Raw genomic sequence first — 22,589 nt, 5'->3', positions numbered from 1 at the left:
CAATGCAAAGAACAGTGGCACAGTGATTTTCTGTGGTATAATTTTGCCAGCTTCTAAGAAGTTATAATATGAGCTCAGACTTGGCTGAGGGCTAGGCTCCAGAATATGCTCTTTTTCTTCCTCTCTTGGTGGCTCTACTTCGTCCTCCCTCGGTGGTGATGAGGGTGCTTCTCCTTCCATCCTCTCTGTTTCCTTAAGCCGGGCTAAGGTTTCCTGTAGAGCAGCCTCAGCATCCTATAGCTGGGCTTTTGAAGCCAATTGGTCTAACCTTTCTTTCCAAGTAGTTGTTTTCGGGCTCCCCCTCTCATAGGTGACTGATATCTTTGAGGGGGACCTCTCCCTGGGCGAAGTAGGGGCATCCTCTATAGTGATTGGGCTGCTGGATGGAGGCTGTGGCTTGCCCGTCTTTATTCTCACACTTCTCCGAGCTTTGAAATATAGAGGGGCCTCCCTCTTTCTCTTTTCCTTTGGCTTAGGTGGTGTACTGAGGGCGGCCAGCACGGCTGCTGCCTCCCTTGCAAGAATGTCGGCTTTCTTTTCCTTGGGTTTTCCTTTCTCAGGGCTTCCTGTAGAAGGCCCTTTTTCAGCTGATTTCTGGCTTCCTGTAGAAGCCGATTTTGGTTTTCCTATAGAAACAGGTGGCACTGCTTTAGTTTGCTTTGCTGAGGGTGTTTTGCTTTTTGACTTGGTCGAGGCTACTGTCGAGGTGCCTTTGCTGACGTGGACCTGCTCAGTCTTGTCCACCCTGCTTTGTAATCTTTTCTCTCTGGGCGTTAATATGGGTGTGTCCTCCTTCTCTTTGGCACCCTTTTTCTCTTATTTCTCCTTTTGCCCTGTCTTCGGTGCTTTGGCCATGGGTCTCTAGCCTTTTTCTTTCTTCCCTGCGGGTACTGACTCCTTCTCCTCGCTGTTGGAGGAACCAAGCTCTTCAGTCAACATTTTATATCGCCATCCTTGGTCAAATTTCGGAAGGCTTCCCATGAGAGAGGGACTTTGTATGTGTGGAGTGCATCCTCCACGAGGAGCTTAATGAGCCTGTGATGAGCTACCTGGTCTGGTGTGCCTTCTCTCAACTTGGTGGCACATTCAGTCATAGACTGCAGTAGAAAGTAGGGAATACTTAATTTGTTCTCTGCAGGTAGGTCCATCTGATGCCTTAATTCTGTGAGTAGCCGAAAATGGTACCCATACACAATGCTAAACCGACCTTCGCAGGTGATGTATTTCATGATTTGGAGGTTGACTTCGCTCCAAAGTGGCAGTAAGCTAGCGAACCCCGTTCTTATCTTCTAAGAACTGCTCCTCTGGTGGAAAGAATTTCTTCTTAGCCTTTTGGCCTAATTTCCTCTCTTCTTTGTCCCATGGTACCCCCATTGGGAGCTCGGTAACTCGGCTGATGAACTGTGGGGTGAGTCTGAGACTCAAACCCCTGAAATTGACGGTGGCTAATGTCTTTGATTTTGGCTTCAGAGCCCGCAAGAACTCCTCTGCCACCTCATCATCATACCCTTGCAATTTGTCGCAGAACGACATCCATTGTGCGCGAGTGAATAGCTCTACCACCTCAGGGTTCTCTCTTAGTTTCTTGGAGTCGGTTGGTTCCTTTCTGATGAACCCACCCGGCATGGTGAAAAACTGCTACGTTGGCTGGAGGTGGCGGATGCAAAAAAACTAGCCTTTTGGGACAGAGCGTAGAATTACACCTCTGCCACGCATACAATTCACGAAGACTATCTCCAGATGAGCCTTAACAGGGCTTAATTACAAATCATATCCTGTAGGAAACCTTACATACACCTCGACGACAATTCATGCAAACGGCAGACAACACTTGCAATTCTTTTATGAGCAGACTGTAGAACGTCGACTCCGCCACCGTCGAAACCAATTGCATGGGAGGCAAGGTTTAGGTTTACCTTTTTAATTCGCCACCTTTGACGTGAAGAGCCCAATTTTCCTCATGGCAGTGAGCTTCTTGTAGAAGCAGCTTTCCTGTAGAAGCAGTGCACGAGTTCTGGAGAACACTGCAGTGGTTCTGCGCCCTCTGTGCTGCTATCAGACGTTTGAACGGCCGAAGACTTGGAGTGTCGAGCTTCAGAGGAATCTGGATGCTCACTCGACTTCTAAACGGCTGATGATAAATGCGTGGGGTGGCAATCTAGCCGATAGATTTGAATCCGGCGGAATCCGTGGCGCGGGGGTGAGCTGTCCCTGCCGGACCGTTGGACGACATCACTTAATCATTCTACTGCAAGTTCCCTGACTGCCGCATCATTCTCCGCAGATCTGCCGCCGTCATTTCTGTTAAAACGCGCTTCTCCCCGACTGGATGGTTCTCACGTGTCCACTACCCGTTCTTCTTGCCACGACCACCTTTTACACATCCGACTAGACCATCTGACTGGTCGACGTGGCCAGTCGAATGGCCATACGACCACTCAACCCATTCATTTCATACTTGCAAACATTTCAAAGTAGTATTCATGTAATTCGACGAAAGAAAGGGCGAGGCACTTACCTGTGCGGCCGCGACATGATTTTCCAGGCTTCAGGACGACGATGACTAGATTTGCTTGCTGCTGCTTAATTGCACAGGCCCGGAGGTTCCTCTTCGCAGGCTGCTGATGATGAAGCTTGTGACTCGGCTGTATGTGCCTGCGTTATTATTGTATGTTGCAGGCGATTGAATGGTGTACACTCTAGTTGGCTTAACTGCTACGGGATTCCTGCAGGATGTCCTGTAGCAGTTTTTCCTCCTCAGGTGCATGTTGAACGGTGAAGACAGTGGCATCACGATCATGCTCGCAGGGCCCTTGGATAGCTGTGATGGGTATTTCATGGCATCTCGGAATATTTTTTTCATTTAAGAATCGCTTCCTCTTGATAATTCAATGATCTGTTTTGATTGTGCAGGTACTTTTATTGCATGTCAACTGGGGTGGTAGAAGGAGGTGACAGTGGTGTGTGATGGAGAAAATAGTAGCTTGCATGCCTCCATGTCAAACCTTGGTCGTTAGATCTCCCCACACAATTAGTTCTGGGCCGTCCAAAACTTCTACAGGAAGTTTCCTGTAGAAATACAGAACTTCCTGTAGAAAGTCTGCAGCTTCCTGTAGAAGACTAAGCTGTGATGAAATCGTGCCCATACCTTGGAGAAGATGAGTGTTTTCGGAGGAGGTGCTGGTGAGGTCACCTGGTAGCATGATAAGGACCCTTGACTTTGAGTTGAGAGACCTCCTCTCCTTCATAGAATACCTGCAACCTGCATGCATTGCCACATTGTGAACTTGCTGTCCCTGTTTTTTTTTTTTTTTGCTTATTTTTTTTTTTTTTTTTTTTTTTTTTTTTTTGAAAGACAGCAGGGGCGCCTCAATGAGGTTTTCACCCTTGCCATCTGCCTTAAGCGCCTCAGAGAGGTTTTCACTCAAGGATCTTTTTCAAATCTCTTTCTTCCTTTTTTTTTTGAAAGACAGCAGGGGCGCCTCAATGAGGTTTTCACCCCTACCATCTGCCTTGGGAGCCTCAGAAAGGTTTTCACCCAAGGATCTTTATTTATTTTTTTATTTTTTTATCTTTTTTTAAAGATCTTTCAGGGTATGCCCAAAACAGAGGCAGAACCCTTCTCTATGACCAACACTGATTTCTCCACAGTTGTGATGAACTCTTGTCTTGAGAGAGGTTTCCTGTAGATCTTCAGTTGATGCCCATTGACAAGCATGGGGATGGACTCCTCATCAATGGTCCGAATAAGAACAGATCCATTGTCATGACATTTTTCCACTGCATATGGTCCCAGCCATCTGGTTCTCAGCTTCCCCTTGAAATCTTTATGCCTGGAATCATACAACAGCGCCCAATCTCCTGGCTGAAATTGCTTGTCATTGAGGTGTTGGTCATGCCACACCTTTCTCTGAAGTTGAACCACCTCTAAGTGAAGGAGGGCCTGCATTCGGTGCTCATCCAATCCATTCAGCTGCAATAGCCTTTCTTGTTGGGCATGGCTGAGATCTAGGTCCAGCTGAGCTGCCATCCTCAAAGTGTTGTATTCAAATTCAATTGACAGCAAAGCTCTCTTTCCATAGACCAGCTCATAAGGTGTGAAGCCGGTTGTGGTCTTCCAAGTGGTGTTGTAAGCCCATGTGGCCTCAACCAGGCGATCTGCCCAATCTTTCCTACTGCTGCTCACCACCTTAGTCAAAATCCCTTCCAATGCTCTATTGGTGACTTCCACTTGCCCATTTGCCTGAGGATGGTAGGGGGTGGAAGTCCTATGCTTGATTTTGTGATGAGCTAGTAGGTCTTCAATTAAGTTGGATGTGAACTGGCTTCCTTGATTGGTGACTAGCTCTCTTGGGTAGCCAAATTTGTAGAAGATGTTTTCTCTTAAGAACTCAGCCACCTTTTCTTTTGTTGCTGCTTTGATTGCCTTAGTTTCTGCCCACTTTGTTAGGTAGTCGGTGCACACAATGATGTAAGACCTTTGCCTCGAAGGAGGGTTGATTGGACCCACAAAATCCATACCCCACTTCTCAAATGGCTCAAGAGTCACTTGAGGTTGGAGAGGCATCTCATCCCTTTGAGTCGGTTTCCCCATTCTTTGGCATCGATCACATTGGCTGATATACCTTCTGACATCTTGATGAAGTGTGGGCCAATAGTAGCCTGCCTGCACGATTTTGAAGGCAGTCCTCTTTGCTGCAAAATGTCCTCCACAAGGCCCATCATGACAGGTGAGGAGGATATCAAAGACTTCCTCCTCCCTTACACAACGCCTTAAGATCTGATCAGGGCCAAGCTTGAACAGGTTGCCCCCGATCCAAGTGAATGAGGCACTTTTTCTGATGATTCTGCTCTTCTCTCTTGAGGATAGGTGCGGAGGGAACTGTGCTGAAACAAGGTAGTTTGCTATATCAACAAACCATGGAGAGAGTACTGAAATAGCAAATAGATGTTCATCGGGCATCTGGTCATCCACTGTTCCATCCTCATCTGCAGATAAATCCAATCTAGATAAAAAGTCAGCAACAACATTTTCTTTACCTGGTTTGTCAACGATAGTCAAATCAAACTGCTGCAACAAAAGTAACCATCTAATAATACGAGCATTCACATATGGTTTATTCATTAAATATCTAATTGCAGCATGATCAGTATGTACAAATGTTTGATAGCCAGTGATATAATGTCGGAACTTGTTCAGTGCATGGACCACAACCAAGAATTCTTTCTCAGTTATAGTGTAATTCAGTTCTGCTTTGGATAAGTTTTTGCTAATAAAGTAAATGGCATACAGAAGTTTTTGTTCAACTTGTCCTAAGGCTGCCCCTATGGCTTTGTTCAAGGCATCAGTGTGGATGTGGAAAGGTAGGGCCCAGTTTGGACCTCTCAAGATTGGAGCAGACACCAACTTGTCCTTTAATTCATTCAGAGCCCTCTGACAATCGTCAGTCCATTTAAACTCCACATCTTTTGCCAACAGGCCAAACAACGGCGAGGCTAGCGTGCTGAAGTCTTTAATGAATCTCCTGTAATACCCTGCTAATCCTAAGAAACTCCAAACATCCCTTACCTTTTGAGGAGGTGGAACCTTCTTGATGAGAGCAATTTTGTTAGGATCCACCTGTAACCCTTGGCAAGAAATGGTATGGCCTAGCACAGTCCCTTCAGTCATCAAGAATTCACATTTTTCAGGACTGAGGGACAAGTTCATCTCAATACATTTGGTTAGGACTTTTCCCAGATTGGACAATGCTTCCTGGAAGTTGGACCCATAAGGAGTGAAGTCATCCATATAGATTTCCACCGCATCATGGACAAGCTCAGAAAAGATGCTCAAGACGGCTCTCTGGAAGGTAGCAGGAGCATTGCATAGCCCAAAGGGAAGAACTCGGTAGGCAAAGGTACCCCAAGGACAAGTGAAGGTGGTCTTATCTTGGTCTTCTGGGCTGATTTGGATTTGGTTGTACCCGCTAAACCCATCTAGGAAAGAGAAAAACTTCTTTCCTGCCAGTCCATCCAACACTTGATCTATGAAAGGTAGAAGAAAATGGTCTTTCTTGGTAGCTTTGTTCAGTTCTCGGTAGTCCACACAAATTCTCCACTTCCCATTTTTCTTGGGAACCAACACCAGAGGGGACACCCATTCGCTATTTGAGATGGGGTAAATGAATCCGCCATCCAACAGTTTTTGCAATTCTTCCTCGACGATGTCCTTAAGGGCTGGATTCATTCTCCTCTGGGGTTGCCTAATCGGTTTACAATCCTCTTTGATGTAGATGTGATGGGTACAGACCGAAGGATGGACTCCTTTCATCTCCCTATAGCTCCAAGCAAAAGCATCTAGATGACTGTCCAACAGACTACACAGCTCCTTTTCCTGGGAAGCAGATAGGGAAGAGCTGATCTTCAACGTTCTCTCAGGGCCGAACTCCACATTTTTGACTCTGGGAGTGACAGGGTTGGTCACACAAAGGTCCACTAAGGTGCTGGCTTGGGCATCCTCAACCAATTCCTCTAAGGACAGTGCACTGGGAGGTGGATTCTGGATTAAGGTCTCAATCAAATCATCCTCGGTTGGGGGGTCTCCCCTAGTGGTGTCTAGGGTGCACAAAGGTGCTGAGTACACCTCATCCTCTTCTCCTTCCTCCAACCAAAGTGGTAAGTCATGCTCTAATGAGGGTTGGGCAGGAGGGTATAGGACTAGCTGCTTGGACATAGGACCATTTTTGACGGTTGTGTTTCCTGCACGACAGCTTATGTAAGCATCTGCAGTGGCTAACCAAGGCCTTCCCAAAATAAGAGGATATCCAGTGAGCTTTGCCTTTGGTTGCAGCACCAAGAAATCTGCAGGGTATTCCCAAGAGTCAACAGAGACCAAGACATCCTCCACAATCCCTTTGGGAGTCACGGTGGAGCGATCTGCTAGTTGTAGGACTGTCAAGGTCTTCCTCAAGGAACCCTGAAGGTTGAGTTTGAGCATGGTATCTCTGGTCATCACATTAATGGCAGCCCCCAGATCAATCAAGGTGTGAGGTATGATGGTGCCATTGATGTGGACATCTACTACAGGACTCCCAGGATCTAGATACTTCGGGCAGATGACTTGTCCCAACATAAGGTCAGACAGTTGTCCTATGACATTGATGGTTGAAGCATCCCTCTTTCGCCTGCCTGGGTGTTTGAAACACTTTTCCTTAACCAGTTTGTTGTATATTGGTACATCTTTGATGGCTTGGAGAAGTGGTATTTTCACACACAACTGTTTGAGCTCTCCCAGAAGCTCATCCTCCTCTGGGTTGGGTTGTGTGGTGGCTGTTAGTCTCTCAGGAAAGGGTGGAATAGCCTTTGGCTCACTTTCCTGTTTATCTTCCTCGTCCTCTGGGGGAGGAGGTTGGCGATCCGGAAGAGTCTTTCCAGACCATAGATTGATCTCATGGATCTCCACAGCATAGGTAGGGCATGATATTTCCCCAGTATATACCTGCTGGGCCTATCCATTGTTGGGGTTCGGGTTCAGTTGAGCAGGCATTTGAGGTTTCCTTGGAGGAGCAGGAGGTAATGGTTGTGGTTGAACTGGTGGTGGAGGCAAAATGGCGGGAGGAGTGTTGTACTGGGGCCTCCACCCCGATTGAGGTGCATTCCACTGAGGCTGTGGCTGGGCATGTGAGTGATACGAATGAGTAGTGGGTTGAGTATGGTACTGAGGTGGGTAAGACCATGGAGGAGGCATAGACTAGGAAGGATGAGCAGGGGTACCCCAGGAAGGCATAGGAGTAGATTGGTTGGGGCTGTAATAAGCTTTGGGTGCCCCTTGCATCCCCTGCTGGTAAGGTCTAGGTCCTTGTGGCCTCCTTTGGTTTAGGAAATAGAGAGGTTCGGTGGGGGCTTCTGTCCCTTGATACATGGCTTTAAGCCCAAGTAAGGTTGGACATTGGTTTGTGGGGTGGTCCTCCTCACAAACAAAACATACTTCAACCGAATGTAATGGGAATTCGTTCTTAGGGTGTTTCCTTGTACACCTAGGCCAGAAGATAGCCAAGGCCCTCCCAGCTTCTTCCTTCTTCTGCTGGATCTTGAATGTATCAAGTTGCATGGCAATGGTCTGTCTCACCTCACTCTTGAGATCCTCTAATTGATTTGCAAACTTATGTTTGGAGAAAGGAATACCAGCTGAGAGGAGGTTTCCTCTACCTCGTTTCCAGGCTGCCCTAGAGTGGTTTCTAAACACAGTCTTTATGTCCTCATAAGACAGTTGGTAAATATCTCCTCCAGCTAACATGTGAAGGGTATCTAAGAGGTCTTCAGGGACTCCTCGGAGCATGACCAACTTGAGGGATTCAGGGTCAAGTGCGCACCTAGCCCTTTTATAGCTAAGTTGGAACCTTTCCTCGTAATCCTCTAAGGACTCATCATTTCCCATGGTCATCCGAAAGATTTCTCCCTTGGTTTCCTTGGACCTACAGTAGTCCCGGTACTTGGTATTGAAAGCTTGCTGCATCTGAGCCCAAGTGGTGATACTGTTCCCAGGTAAGCCCATGAACCAGCGTAATGCTGCATCCTTAAGGGTTGAGGGGAAGAGTTTCAGCTTCTTCTCATCTTCAGTATAGTCATAGGTTTGACAAAGGACAGCAAACTCAAACAGGAAGGTATCAGGATCTTCAGTAGTCAGTCCATGGAAGTGAGGTAAAGCGGAGGGGCTAATGTTCTTCATTTTCATGTCTCCATTGGTCTCTCGGATGGGGAAGGCACCTTCTATTCTCTCATCTTCTCCCCTATTGTCAGCCATAGCTTCAGATGGAATGGTCTCTAACTCTTCTTCTGCTATAGGATCTTCGTATATCTCAGGAGGTTCACTTATAGGTTCTTCTGGATCACTGTCACCAAAGAAGAGAGAAGGGTGACTCAGTGATGTAGTGGGGGTGTTGGGTAAGAATTTGCCTGTTTTATCTCAATTCCTACGAGGCATGAAATGGAAAGACTTTTGATTGCTTTTGTTTTTTTTTCTCTGGTACCTGCAAAAACTGAAACAGATTGATCTACAACTAACTATCTCGCTGAAATGAAAATGTAGAATTGAGATGAAAGCAGGAAAGAACTAATCTACTTTGCTGAAATGAAATTGCAGGAATGGAAATGCTAGTCTACGCTTGCAGAATTGAAATGCTAATCTACGCTTGCAAAAATGAAATTGCGGAATTGAAATGTTAATCTATGAAAGCATGAAATGTCTATGCTACTTTTGCAGAATGGAAATAAAATAAACTACTTGGCAGAAGGCGAGAGTAGGAAAATAGAAGAAAAGCAACAATTACTAATACTCTGACGCTTCCCCGGCAACGGCACCAAAAAGATGGTGGGCTCCAGTATTGTAGCAATAATGCTACAACTCCTGGAGCTTCCTTCTCTAATTTTATCAACCCGGTAGTTCGTAACAAACTTGGAAGCGACGGTGCTGTATGCACAAGTACTAGCTCTTGTCGCAGCTGTCACTTGGTCAGCTGGCACAAGTCCGCTAGGGCTGAAGCCAACTTCTATGAGTTCTCAGAAGAAGCTTTTTAACCGATGAACAAAAGCTATCTCAAAGGAAATTAACCTACTGTAGGAAGGAACTGAAAGCCAACAAGAAATGAAAACCCTAGCAAACCCTAATTCTACCAGCTAATCCTACTGATGCAAAGGTGGGAATGCAAACTACTGAAAGAGGTGCCATTACTTCTAGGAAGGTGAGATGCATGTGTCTAGACTACTTTGATCTAAAGAAAGCATATTTTTGTATTTTTGTTCAAGTTGTTGGAATTATTATGTGTGTGCTTCTAACTGGGTCTTGACTGTGTAGGGATAGATCAAGGAGGGAAATGCTTGGAAAAGGTCAGGAAGGCTCAGAGAGGATCTAAGGAATCCCTAACATCCTTTCAGAGAAGTTCATAAAGTTTAGATGCCTGGCAGCCGTGTTTACAAGCTTCTACAGGAAGTCTGCAGGGGTTCTACAGGATGTTCAGAATTTCTACAGGAAGTTAAGTAATTCCTACATGATGTTCTGCAATAGGATTTTTTGGTGATGGATGAGTGGAAGAGGCTATATGGATGGACAGCGAGGTAGGAGGGGAGCTTGTGATGGCTGATGGACAGAGAGATGAGATGAAGAGGGGGTGTGTAAAGCTGGTTGGTCTAGAGGAGGTTAGAGGAAATGGAAGGCCGAAAAGGTAGAGTCACGTGGGTGATAGAAGAGTTAGGAGGCAAGTGGTCTAACTGAGAGATGAGCGGATGGCCTAGGCACAGCTTAGAAGGATAAGGGAGTGAGGGAGTAGGACTACACAGTGTAAATGAAACAAATCATCCATGTCTTGCACCTAACCGAAATTTCATCAACCTATTCTAACTGTTTTTATGAAACCACAGAACAACAACGTGATTTTGTAAGGAAACTCTTGCATGGTACTGAAGCAAAGATTCATTCCACAAGATCTGAATGCATGGATGCTGCTACAAATGAGAACATTGCATCAAAGCTTGCATGAACATGTAAAACAGTGTTTTTGGTGGGTGGCACGGTCTGCAATTCCAGTCTCTAAACAGAGGTGGAAGTGAGTGTGCAGTCAACCCTTTTTGGAACTCTGATTAACTCCAATCTCCTTACTCTAATCTAAACTACTGAAAGAAACTTTGTTCATAAAACTAACCTACTTAACCACACCAAGAAATTCAACTCAACAAACTGTGTTTCCAAATGCATGTAAAGGAAAAGAAATACAACGCTGAAAGAAAGGTAACAATACAAAGGAAGGAGGCCTATTGCTCTCAAGTTGGGCCCAACCCCGAGAGCTATGGCTCCTCTAAGAACTCAGAACTGAACTCAAATCTGCCTACTTTTCATTAAAAGATAATAGTCATAAGTCAAATAACATGCCAAAAATGGCTTACAAAGATCAAAACAGAGCTATCAGCTCGTAGTTCAGAATATGCAACAAAGTTTCAAAAGTCCCCATTGAAGGCTATAGCCTCATCATTTATACATTACGAGGGCCAAGCTGGCCACCTAAATTAGTGGGGTTTGGCTAACCAAACTAAGAGTAATCTGCTGCTTCCTCAAAATCTGTTTGGTTGCCTTCTAGCTCGGTGGTGGTGGCTGTTGGAGCTCGGAGTTGGGGGTGGAGATCACGAGGAAGGCCATTCAATGCTGTGGACAACCTTCCTACAAAACCTCAATCCCATCCTGGCTGTCTCCTAGCCCTCATCTGCATGGTTTTGCTCCATTAAATGTAAAAAAAAACCTGAAATAAACATGTGTTAGCCACCTAGGAATAGTGACTGCCCTCCTTCGTACAAATGACATGAATATACTAAAAAAATGATGCATAAGTTATGAAAAATGAAGGGTTGAGCAAGGGTAGTTAGGCCAAATGAGCCCAAAATGTTACCAAATTTGGGGCTCATCAGGATTCTAGAGCATTTATCCAACCAAGCTTCTAAGACTAGTAACTCAACCCACAAAGGGCTCCAAATCATTTGTCCAACCAAGGCTTCTAGGACTAGTAACTCAACCCAAGTTGTTACGGGGCTTCAAGAGAATTTTCCCAACCAAGGATTCCAAGAACTAATAACTCAACCCACAGCCAAAGGAACATGAGAGCCAAGCATAGAAAAAAAGGTAAAACCCACAAAACCATGGCTATCCAGGAAATGGCAAGGCTATGAAAAAACACTGTCAATCCAGGAAATCCTCCATGCCAATGATATATCATAAGTAAGAAACCACATGCATGTTCTATGCATGCAAAACTAATAAGTAAATCATACATGCAACTCGATACCTGCAAGAAAAACCCACTATGGTTGTTGATCCCAATGTCCTCTTGCACTTTCCTTCTTTTTCCTTTCCTTCTTGCTCCAAATCCAAAGTATGCCACACTTTTTCGAGAGTGCTCCAAGAAACTCTAAGTGTCTAAGAATATGAGAGATATAGAGAGAATAGAATGAGAGCTCCAAAACTAAACTCACAAAAGCTACCAACTGATCCTCGTAAGCCTTTTTATTAATGAAGCCTCTATTTTCTTCATTTTCCATTATTTTCCTTCATTTTCCTCCTCACATGCAACTTGTGACCTTTCACCTTCCCTTTATCCTAATTTCCATTATTTTCATAAATTAATTTCCAAAATTTCCATTTTGCTTCTCCAATGCCTTTGCAATTGCCTTTTCCAATTTCCCCTAGACCAAATCAACCAAATGAACACTCACACTAGGATGTTTTCCCAACATTCAGCTTGGAATATGTGTCCCGTGATCAAGATCTTATTTTACCTTTATAAACTTTACTACATGGATTTTTAACCAGGGTTTTTATATATGAGTGACATTGGGAATAGACGTTTTCCCTTTAAAATATCCTTGAACCTCTAAGGAAGAGTTATCTATGAAATTTAAACCTGTTGAAAGAGAACAGAGGGACACTAGGTGGACACCTAATTGTAAACTTATTTTGGACTCATGGCTGGTTGAAGCTCCTGTGGCCTCATCATCCTAATTTTTATTTGGTGTTTATTTGTTAATGAGAAATTTGTTAGTCATGTTTTATATTTCATGTTATTTTTGAAGAATGATTCCACACTAGTTTAAGAAGGATTCAAGTTTGGTTGAGTTTTGATACCACCTATTATGTTTGTGTAAATTTTTCTATTCAAAAATGTCAAATGTTGATATTATCTCTTATGTTCGTGTAATGTTATCTCTCCAGATATGGAAGAGCCTGTAAGGTGCATCTATTACTAACTTAGTTGAAGATTCACTACCCTAACTAGGAACAATTATTTATGATTATTACAATCAAGAGGAAATGCTTCAACTCAAGAAACCTAAGAAGAATAAAAAGTTTCGAAAGAAGGATAAGTTGGACATTGATGCAGTGGAAGCAGAAGCAATTGTTGTTGGATTGGGTGTTGGGGATCTTGGTTCTAGGGATAATATAGAAGGAAAATTTTCCAGTGAAAATGAAAAAAAGACAGAAGTTGAACTCAAGAAAAGTACATATCAAAATGCATATAAGAAAGAAACAGAGGCTTCTAGAGGGCTTTGAGATGAGAAGTCGTCAGACGCAATGCAAGTCGATGAATATGGAGATGTTGTTTTTAGTGTGGAGGATTAATATCTTTACAAGTCACTAAAGAAGGACAGGAAAGCATCATTGAATAGGTAAGAATAATGTAGTGGGTCTAGCCCAAGAAAGTAGCTCGTTTAGTATTAGCTGCAAATAAGGAAATGGAAATGGTCAATCATCAAATGAAGTGTAGGAAAATAAAGTTATATTTACGGAGATGGAGGAGTTTGTGTGGAGTTTACAACTTGATGAAGGTGTGTGGAAAAAAAAGGAAGTTAGAAATAATGATATGAATTCTTAAATTTCTTTTTGTAAGGAGTTCTCTCATGTAGTCATTATAGTTATAGTATATCTTTGATTTTTTAATTGATGTTTCTTTGTACTACCTCATTGTTTTGTAATTCTAATTTTGTGCTCATTGAGCCATATACTCACAAGTTTGTAATTGAAGATGTATTTAAAGAGGATGATGAGGGTCCAGGTCCTGTCAAATAAGATGATGTTACCGAAACCATAAGTGGTTAAATTGAGGTGAAGGAAATGGATATAGATGTCAGTTATAAAAAATCAGAAGAGGAAGAAGTGGTGATGGATGAAAAAATTAAAGAAGCTTATGTAGGAAAGGGTTTGGTTGGGACCTTGTAGTTGTTGAAGGAAAGGGGCTACTTGAAAGAGTATGTGGAATGGGGTGGAAGGAATATGGATACAAAAAAAAGAAAAAATGTTGGAGTACGAGATATTGATGGACCAAAAGTGATACAGTTAGACAATTCAGATGAATTAGGTCGTATTGTAAGTTTCTTTGTTTGAAATTTAGAATTGTCTTGTACTTTAAGCATGTCGATCCCCCAGTTTAATTTTTTAATATGTATTCATAGAAACAAGAAATTTGTTTCATTTCCATATATATCTGTAGATGACACCTAAAGAATATTTTCGGTAGCTATCACATAATTTGCATGGAAAAGGCCCTGGAAAAATGAAACAAGAAAATGTATGAAAGAGTATCAGGAGGAATTGAAAATCAAGAAAATGAATACTTGGGACACTCGTCTGATGTCCATGGAAAAAATGTGTGACATCCAACCCAAACTGCATACTCCTTATATTTTTCTCAATTGTCAAATTAATCCACAATGTGCTTATCTTCTTTGTAGTTCAGGCACGAGTGCTTTTAATTTGATCATTATCTCACCAATATTGGCTTATAATAATGTACTTCCTTGTCCATGTATTTTCATGCTATAAGAAAACAAGTCACCAACGAAGTAGTTTTGCTACTGTTGAAAAGGAGGTTCTAGGAAGCCTTGTGGAGTAGGTAAATCTCCTCTGTGGACAAAGGTGATCCCTTTAGCCCAAGAGTGGGTCTAGCCGTAAACAAGACAATCTAATGAAAATTTCCTTAGATTAGAATCGAATAAGAGGGCTTACCTCTTATAGCGCTAATCCACTTGATGTTGATCTTGTCTCCTTGCTCTAGCTTCCTTTCGTTCCTTTCATTCAAATACCTGAAATAAACATGCAAGAGACAACAACAAACATGATAGCATAAAATCGAATTCAATCTACTTAAAAGGTCAAGGATTTTTAAGCTATCAAATGTAATATTACACATGATATAGGAAATAAACCATTAGTTGTATTAATAAAACTTCAAAGAGAAATACAACCAGAGCCTTGACGTTGCAGGTTCCCTTTGGCATGTTCGGGTTCCAATACCACTAGAAGCATCTCATGATTCACCCTAAAAACAATGGATTTTCAAGGCCTCTTTCCTTTTGCTCCATAACAAACACAACAAGCTTATTCCCCCTTCACACACAAATTAGAAGGCTAAGGTTCTCAATATGGCTCTCAAGATTTGAAGATTATTCTAGCCCTTTCATTAGCTAGCTAAGGGTGAGAAATTGGGAGTTTATATGGCTTTGATGGAGGGGAAATGGATCCTCTTATGGTGGGAGAGGCCTTATCCCTTTTGTTTTGATCCATTTTAATAAGGGAAAGGAGCCCAAACAATCTCTTTCGGCTTTGTCTTACTCAACCATTTACCAGACGTTCGTTCACGAAGCTTCTAGACCTGGAAGTTTCGACTCCGTTTTTAAAAACTTTCGAAAAGAGGGTCAACACAGGTGATGAATGGCTCACTTGCACCATTTAGCACTAGTCCTAGTTTTAAAATATGCAAATCGGCGCAAGCAAAGAACTGAGCACTAGCATCGGTCTTGAAAACTGGGTTTGAAGGAAGATTCTTGGGAAATGATGAAAGAGGGAAATGTTTTGCAGATGAAGAGGGATGTAGGGACATGTTCTTCATGGAAGGGAAACATATGAGGGTCACTATAGAGGTCCTCCAGTATTGAGGAATGGGGAGTACAGTGATAGTGAAAAAATGTTCCATAACAGATGCCCACTAAAGCATGAAGGTCGAACAAGAGTGAGGGTGAAATGCTTTATGAGTAGATGCATGGAACCAAAGGCCACCACTGGAAAATATGCAAGCAAGCATAGATACATATACATCATTTAAATCTCTAATACATGAATTGCGGTATGGATGCATCCATCCAGAAGAAGATCATGTAAATGGATCCAAGGTATGGGCACAACCATCTGGTAAGAAGGATCATATCAAACCCAAGGTATGGTCACAACCATCCAATAATGAGAACAATCACATATAACAGACTCATGGTATGGTTGCAGCCATCTATTTGAAAGAGAAATGTATGTAAGAATGACCTTGTCACATTGTCTTGTAACCTGGACTTGTGTAATATGAGCCCAGGGTCTTGTGCTCCAACACGACATGGTCAAAGTGCAAATTCTAGCATGCGAATAAATGTGTTGATGTTGAACATGCTAGAAAATCGCTTGATTACCAGTCGATGATGTGAAATGTTAACAAGCACGAGAGAGACCACCAATAATGAAAATGGCTTTCAAGGTACCAAAAACACAATTCATGGAGTGTGAATAAGGAACTAAAGTCGAAAACCCACGAAGTCACCTCATCAAAGGCCAATGATGTGAACCTGCCATTGAGTGTGAAGAACTTTCCATTAGAGCATGAAAGCTCTAAGGTACTGAAAGGGAGTCTCTTGACTAGCTTCCCAAATAATGAGCTAAAGTTGATAGGAAGTGATCATGTCGAAGGAGAGCCATGATGTATCCCACATCATCGACATGAGACAAGGGATGCAATGATTATGAATGATACAGAGAATCAGGAATGAGTGTAAACTGCAGAAGGATTAACTCTTGAACATATCACCGACACGAATTCGGAGTTTGGCATCTTTGGGATCCATAGGATTAGAGGTCATGATGACGAGGCAGTGATCAAATGGAAAGGCAAAAAATTGTGGCCGAAACCTAGGAAGGTCAATAATGTAGTGGGGATATCCCAACCGGACATGAAGCAGAAGAGTTTCATTTTCAAGAGTGACTAGTTGCTGACACAACTCGTAAAAATTTCCCATTTCCCCCCACCATTTCTGGCAGGTACCCCAATTATTTTTTATCACAAGATTGAAGGGGAGAGCATGTTCTTTCACTAGAAGTCCATCCTTCGGATGAATCCAACCTAATAAGATTACTAAGCCCTAGGAAGCAGAAGCTCATGTCCGTCATGGCGATGAATCCGATGTTGTTTAATATTTTAACGAGTCTGACAAAGGTATAACTTGGTATCTTTTTCATGTTTAGAGAGTTTGAAAAAGACACAGGAGAAAACTCCAAAAGGTCCCTTTTCATAAAGTTGTGCCTCTCGAACCTAAAAAGGTAGGAAACAATACTTGAGAGAACCTCTTGACCATGTTAGCCAAAGAGCACATTTTTCGTAAATATTCTATCCCATCCTGAAAAGGGGTAAATGTATACTGGGTAAATGATGTTTCACAACCTTTAATGAGTTTAAAACGACAAGATCTCGACAACCTTTTCATGTTTTAAGAGTCAGAAAAGAGCTGAATGCAGACCCCTCGTTTTTATTTTCATTAACAAGTCAAAAAGGGAAAAATACTCATCGATATTTTCATTTAGGTTTTTTCGAGTCGAGAAAAGAGCTTAAACATGACTCCAGCACCATCATCAGCAAACCATCACTTGTCGTTGCACAAGAAGCAAATGTATTATCCATTTCTAAGGTAAAATAGGTGAAAAAAAAAATTTAAAACCCTAAAACACCATGAAAAGTTTATAAAAGGGGGAGAAAGTAAATCATTTTTTACCATTTACCTCTTTTACCTCATTTGGAGCAATTTTTACCCACTTGTGCCCTAAATCTTTAGGAGTGGATTACAGAAGATCCAGGAGGCTGATCAATGAAGCATGAGTTGTAGGTAAGAGTTGAGGCCTTAAGATTTGTTTTCATACCTGTTTTGCTTGCTTTTAACCATTTTTTTTAGATTTTTGAGGGGATGTTTGCAAAACAAATTCTCCCTCGGTCGACACAAGATCCAACCACGAGATCACGATGATTGAGGGTTAATTCTATGGCCACTTGCGTTGTTGGCGCCACTATTTTTAAAGTAGTCACGCCGGTGTAGAGGAATGAAAATTTTCCATTTGCACCCAATTTAACTTCTTGTAATCCGAAATTCGTCTTGCAAAAAATGATGTTTGGGTAAATGCATGGTGTTTGCAGGAAAATTACAATGACAAATATGGTTGGTTGGAAAGAACGTGAGCACGAGGAAATTGATTCATTGGCATTGGCAGATCAAAACTGTATGGATGCTCTAAGGAACTACAGGCTCCTCAAATTCTTCCTTACACCGAGGCCTTTGGGCTCAACATGTGCTGCCACAATACTTAATCAGTTTGTGGGACGTTGGATGGGAAGTTTTTGTGATCCATTACCAAGAGCTGGAGCTAGAGACTTTAGACATCTACTTCATCATTGGATTGTCCTATAGAAGGGAATCGGTCCAATTGTATGGGGCCAAGCCCATTGGGGTGAGTGTGAAAAATGCTCCTTGCAGAATATTGTCCTAAAGCTATAAAACCTAAAAGCAGAAAGGTTGACATCATGACCATAAATGACCTTTTACTGAAGCTGTTGCTCTTGACCATTAACTGAGTTGTTGGGGCTCAAGCATTGCATGAGTCCAACAAGTCCAAATTCTAGTATGCCATAGACTATACAACGCCCACTACCTTCAACTGGGTGGAAGCCATGAAAGTGAATATGAAACTCCAATTTTCCAAATGCAAGGTGTGGAACGTGAGGCAGTTTGGATATGGTTCCATTCTGGTGACTTTCTTCTTGGAACAGATTGCGCTATTCCACTATCAGCTGGTAGAGTTAAGTCCCCCAATTCCACGAGATCCACGAATGTTCCGATGGAGTGAAATGATGACTTGAATCGGAGGAGGTTAGCACATGTGATACAAGCCTGCTTTCTTTGTGTCACTGAGGTGTCAGCTGATTGTGGTAGAGGATTGGCCATATAGTGGTATTGACTTCCGCAGTGATCCTGACATGCCACTCCCAGAAGGGGGGGATTTTGATGATGGAGGTAAGCAAACAATTTCGATTTTTGATTTTTTATTGTTTCTGAAATATATGCATTTGTGACACTTCAGTTTTGTAATTGCAGATGTAGGACTAGAGTGACCAACTAGGATATCCCCGATTGCTAGACGCATTACTTGACAGTTTGAGATTGCTCCTTATCAGGAAGGAGTCGATAATGAGGAAGAAATTGCGCGGAGTCTCCATAACCAGACCAGAGGCATCACAGAGTATGCTTGGATGGCAAGCATTCCACGCTAATATCAATGAAACATAGTGGGAGTTTCAAATCGGATCCATCGATTACTTACTCGTGTAGTACGAGCAATGACATGCTACCATGATCACAATGTCAAGTAGTCCATAGTTTTAGCATTTACAGTTTTGAGGTCCATGAGCCACGGATGTACTTGGAACACATATATTATTTTTTGGGTTTTGATATATCACACTAAAACATTATCGACACACACACACATATATATATTTCATGTTTACTGTGATACAATGTTTTTCTTTTCACATATTGCATAAATGTCTATCTAACTCATAATTAGCTAATGCATCTGTTAATGTTTTCATATGTCTAGGAATGTGATATATGTGATATAATAAAAAATTATTTCTAATAGAAAAATACGCAAATACATTCTCAATATGTGAGGGTTTCTGACGGAATATTTCCAATTGAGTTGAAGAACAACAAGTTGTGAATCAAGGTTAACAACCATTTCTCGAATGTCAAGAGGAATGGCTTCTGACAAGAGTTCGATAACTATGATATATTCAGCAATGTTGTTAGTTATTTGACCCAAACAAATACTTTGAAGACCAATTAACTCACCATTAGGGGCATAAATAGCTCATGCCACAGAGGATAGATTCTGGGTACTACGGCAAGCACCATTAGCAAAACCGATGTAAGGGGTCATAGACATCTGCAAAGAAGGTGAAGACATAATAAGCAAGAAATATGCTTGAAAACACACACCAAACCAAACTACACAAAATTGAATAACACACTTATGTACAAAAGTAACTACACGAGGTGACACAGGCATAATACTTTTTGAGATACAACCCATTGCGGGGCTTGTCAAAGGGGCTGCCCTCATAATCAATCAACGCAAAGGCCCCTTTTTGTAACACACACTTGACAATATAGGGCCCATGCCACATGGGTTCAAATTTAACTGCCCCCATATTATCATTAGCTTGGTCATATAATGAGACCAGATCACCCTCAGAAAAAGCACGAGGAGAGACCAACTGATCAAAATGGGACTTAACCCGCTTTTTCTATGCTTTAATGACTAAAGCAATGAGACGATGGTTTTCATCCAGTCGTTCTAAATATGAGAGATGTTCTTCTTGAGGTGAGGTGTCGGCGAGTAGTTCGACAGCCAATTTGAGTGAGGGAATTTTGCACTCAATTGGTAAGGTTTGTTCCATACCATAGACGATCTAGAAAGGTGTGAATCCATTTGCGTCTTTAGTCGACGTTTGTTAGGCCCATAGAGCTAAAAAAAGCATGATATGCCAATTGGATTTGTGCATCCCAATGGTGCGTTGAAGCATAGTGACTAACACTTTGTTTACAGCTTCAACTTGGCCATTGGCCTGAGGGTAATATGGAGTTGAGCCATCGTGATGCAAGCCCAACGTAGAAGTTAGCTCAGCCATCATGTAATCACAAAAATGGGAGCCATGGTCAGTGACAATGGCTTGAGGCACTCCAAACCTGGAAATAACATGATTGAATAGAAATTGCGCCATCGTTTTACCGTCAGCTAAATATGTAGGCATCGCTTCAGCCCATTTGGTGAAGTAATCCATGGAAATGATAATATAACCATGCCCCCCCCCGGTTGAATGAGGGTCACAGGTCATAAAATCAATGCCTCATTTGGAAAAGGGACCAACAGTAATAACAGGGTGAAGGAGGGCAGGTGGGGTGTTCATTTTTTTTGATAAATCTCACACTCATTGCATTTGCGAATAGCAAGGATGAAATCCTTAAATATGGAGGGCCAGAAGTAACCAGCACAGAGGATTTTTTGAGTAGTGGAATAACCAGACAAATGACTGCCACATGCGCCAGAATGGTAGTCATTCAAGACTCTTTCAGCCTCATTGAGAGTTAAACATCGACAAAGAAATGAATTAACACCAACACGGTATAAAGTATCCCCAATGATGTGGTAAGTTTCGGATTGATGCCGAATGTGTCGGCGATCATGCTTAGACAACATAGACCAGAAGGTAGAAGTTTGGAGATACATGATGATATCACCGTACCAAGGACCAATAGTAATAATTATAAAGAGAGTCTCATTGGGGAGCTTCTCATCAGCACCAGTAGGAAGAGAAGCAGAGAGAAGAGAGAAAATCAACTTAGAAAATACAAGTGATTTCTTGGATTTGGCAGTAGTCAACACCAAATCGAATTCCTGAAGGATGAAAATCCACTTAGAATACTTGGCCCCAAGTAACGGGCGAGTTAGAATGTAAGTCATGGGGTTACACTTGGAAATCATAGTTGTAGTGCGAAGGAGAATATAATGCCGAAAGAGCTGAACAACTTGAACAACAGCCAAAGAAAACTTCTTGACATGAGCATAATGGGTCTCAGTATCGACGAGGTTGTGACTGAGGTAATAAATGACATGTTCATGACCTTCATCGTCATCTTGCACTAGCACCATGGCGATAGTGCTAGAAGCTGTAGTTAGATAGACGAATTAATCGTGACGATAGCTCAGAGGATGCAACAGAGGATCATTAATGAGGAAAACCTTCAAGTCATCAAAGGTCTTTTGTGCAGCCTCATCCCAAATGAATGGAGTTCCTTGCTTAAGAAATTGGGTGAACCCTGAAGCTAGCTCAACATAGTTAGGCACAAAGTGACAAAGGAAATTAGCTTTCCCTTACAGACTCCGTAATTGATGCAATGAAGAGGAAGGGGTGAGATTAACAATAACCTTTACTTTGAGAGGATTAATATGAATCCCATCTTTCGAAACAATAAAACTGAGGAGTCGTCCAGATTCGACGTAGAGGACACACTTATGCGGATTCAGCCGAATTTTATAGTGTCTACAACGAAGAAATATTTGTCAAAGATGATTGGGATGGTCATGGTGCTTACATGAATGAGTAGGACGATCATCCAAATAAGGTTGAACAATGTTTTTAATGTCATGGAAATCATAGGAAATCTCTCTTTGAAAAGTAGCCCCGGCATTATTAAGGCCAAAACGAAGCTTTTTATATGCAAAATTCCCCCACGGAAAGATAAAGGCAGTCTTATCTTGATCGACGATGCAATGTTTATCTGGTTATAACTAGAAAAACCATCCATAAAGAAGAATATCTCACTCCCATCACATTCATCGATGATCTGGTCTATAAAAGGAGTGGGGTGATTATCTTTTGGACAATCATGATAAAGGTCATGGTAATCAACACAGACCAGAATGGTTCCCTTCTTCTTAGTTACTAGTATGATATTGGAAACTCAATCTGTCATATGGATAGGATAAATAAATCCATCTTTAAGAATTTTTTCAACTTCCCATTTAATGTCTGCCCCTTTTCTAGGGTGCACTAGATGAAGTTGTTGACGAATAGGCTTCGCGTTAGGATAAGTCAGAATTTCATGCATGTCTATAATTGGGTCAATGCCAGGCATTTCATTATATGACCATGCAAAAGCATCTCGAAAATATTGGAAAAGAGAAGTATAGAGCTTGATATCATCGGGAGAACAAGTCACCCCAATATGAACGTTTTCAACGATACCCAGTTTAACAGAAATGTCAATAGACATTGTTTGGGTAATATTATCCATGTTCCCCTCCGACAAAACTTCATGGGTCATGATAGGCATCTCAAGTGTTTGGGTTAGGAAATGAGAAGAGAACTTCTTAGGACAGGTAGACATGACCGTGAGGCCAAGAAAGAATGAGGAACGATGATGAG

At 42.1% G+C, this 22,589-nt stretch overlaps 1 pseudogene; it reads left to right on the top strand.

Moving 5' to 3' along the window:
• Positions 1-18,445, top strand: part of LOC149240862 (SART-1 family protein DOT2-like) — a 183,818-nt pseudogene extending 165,373 nt beyond the window's left edge.
• Positions 18,446-22,589: the final 4,144 nt, after the last annotated feature.

This window comes from Pinus tabuliformis, chromosome 8 (assembly GCF_031772625.1).
Source record: "Pinus tabuliformis cultivar Carrire ecotype Pingquan chromosome 8, CPIR1, whole genome shotgun sequence".
In the NCBI taxonomy this organism is placed as follows: domain Eukaryota; kingdom Viridiplantae; phylum Streptophyta; class Pinopsida; order Pinales; family Pinaceae; genus Pinus; species Pinus tabuliformis.
This window is presented reverse-complemented; position numbering and strand designations above follow the sequence as displayed.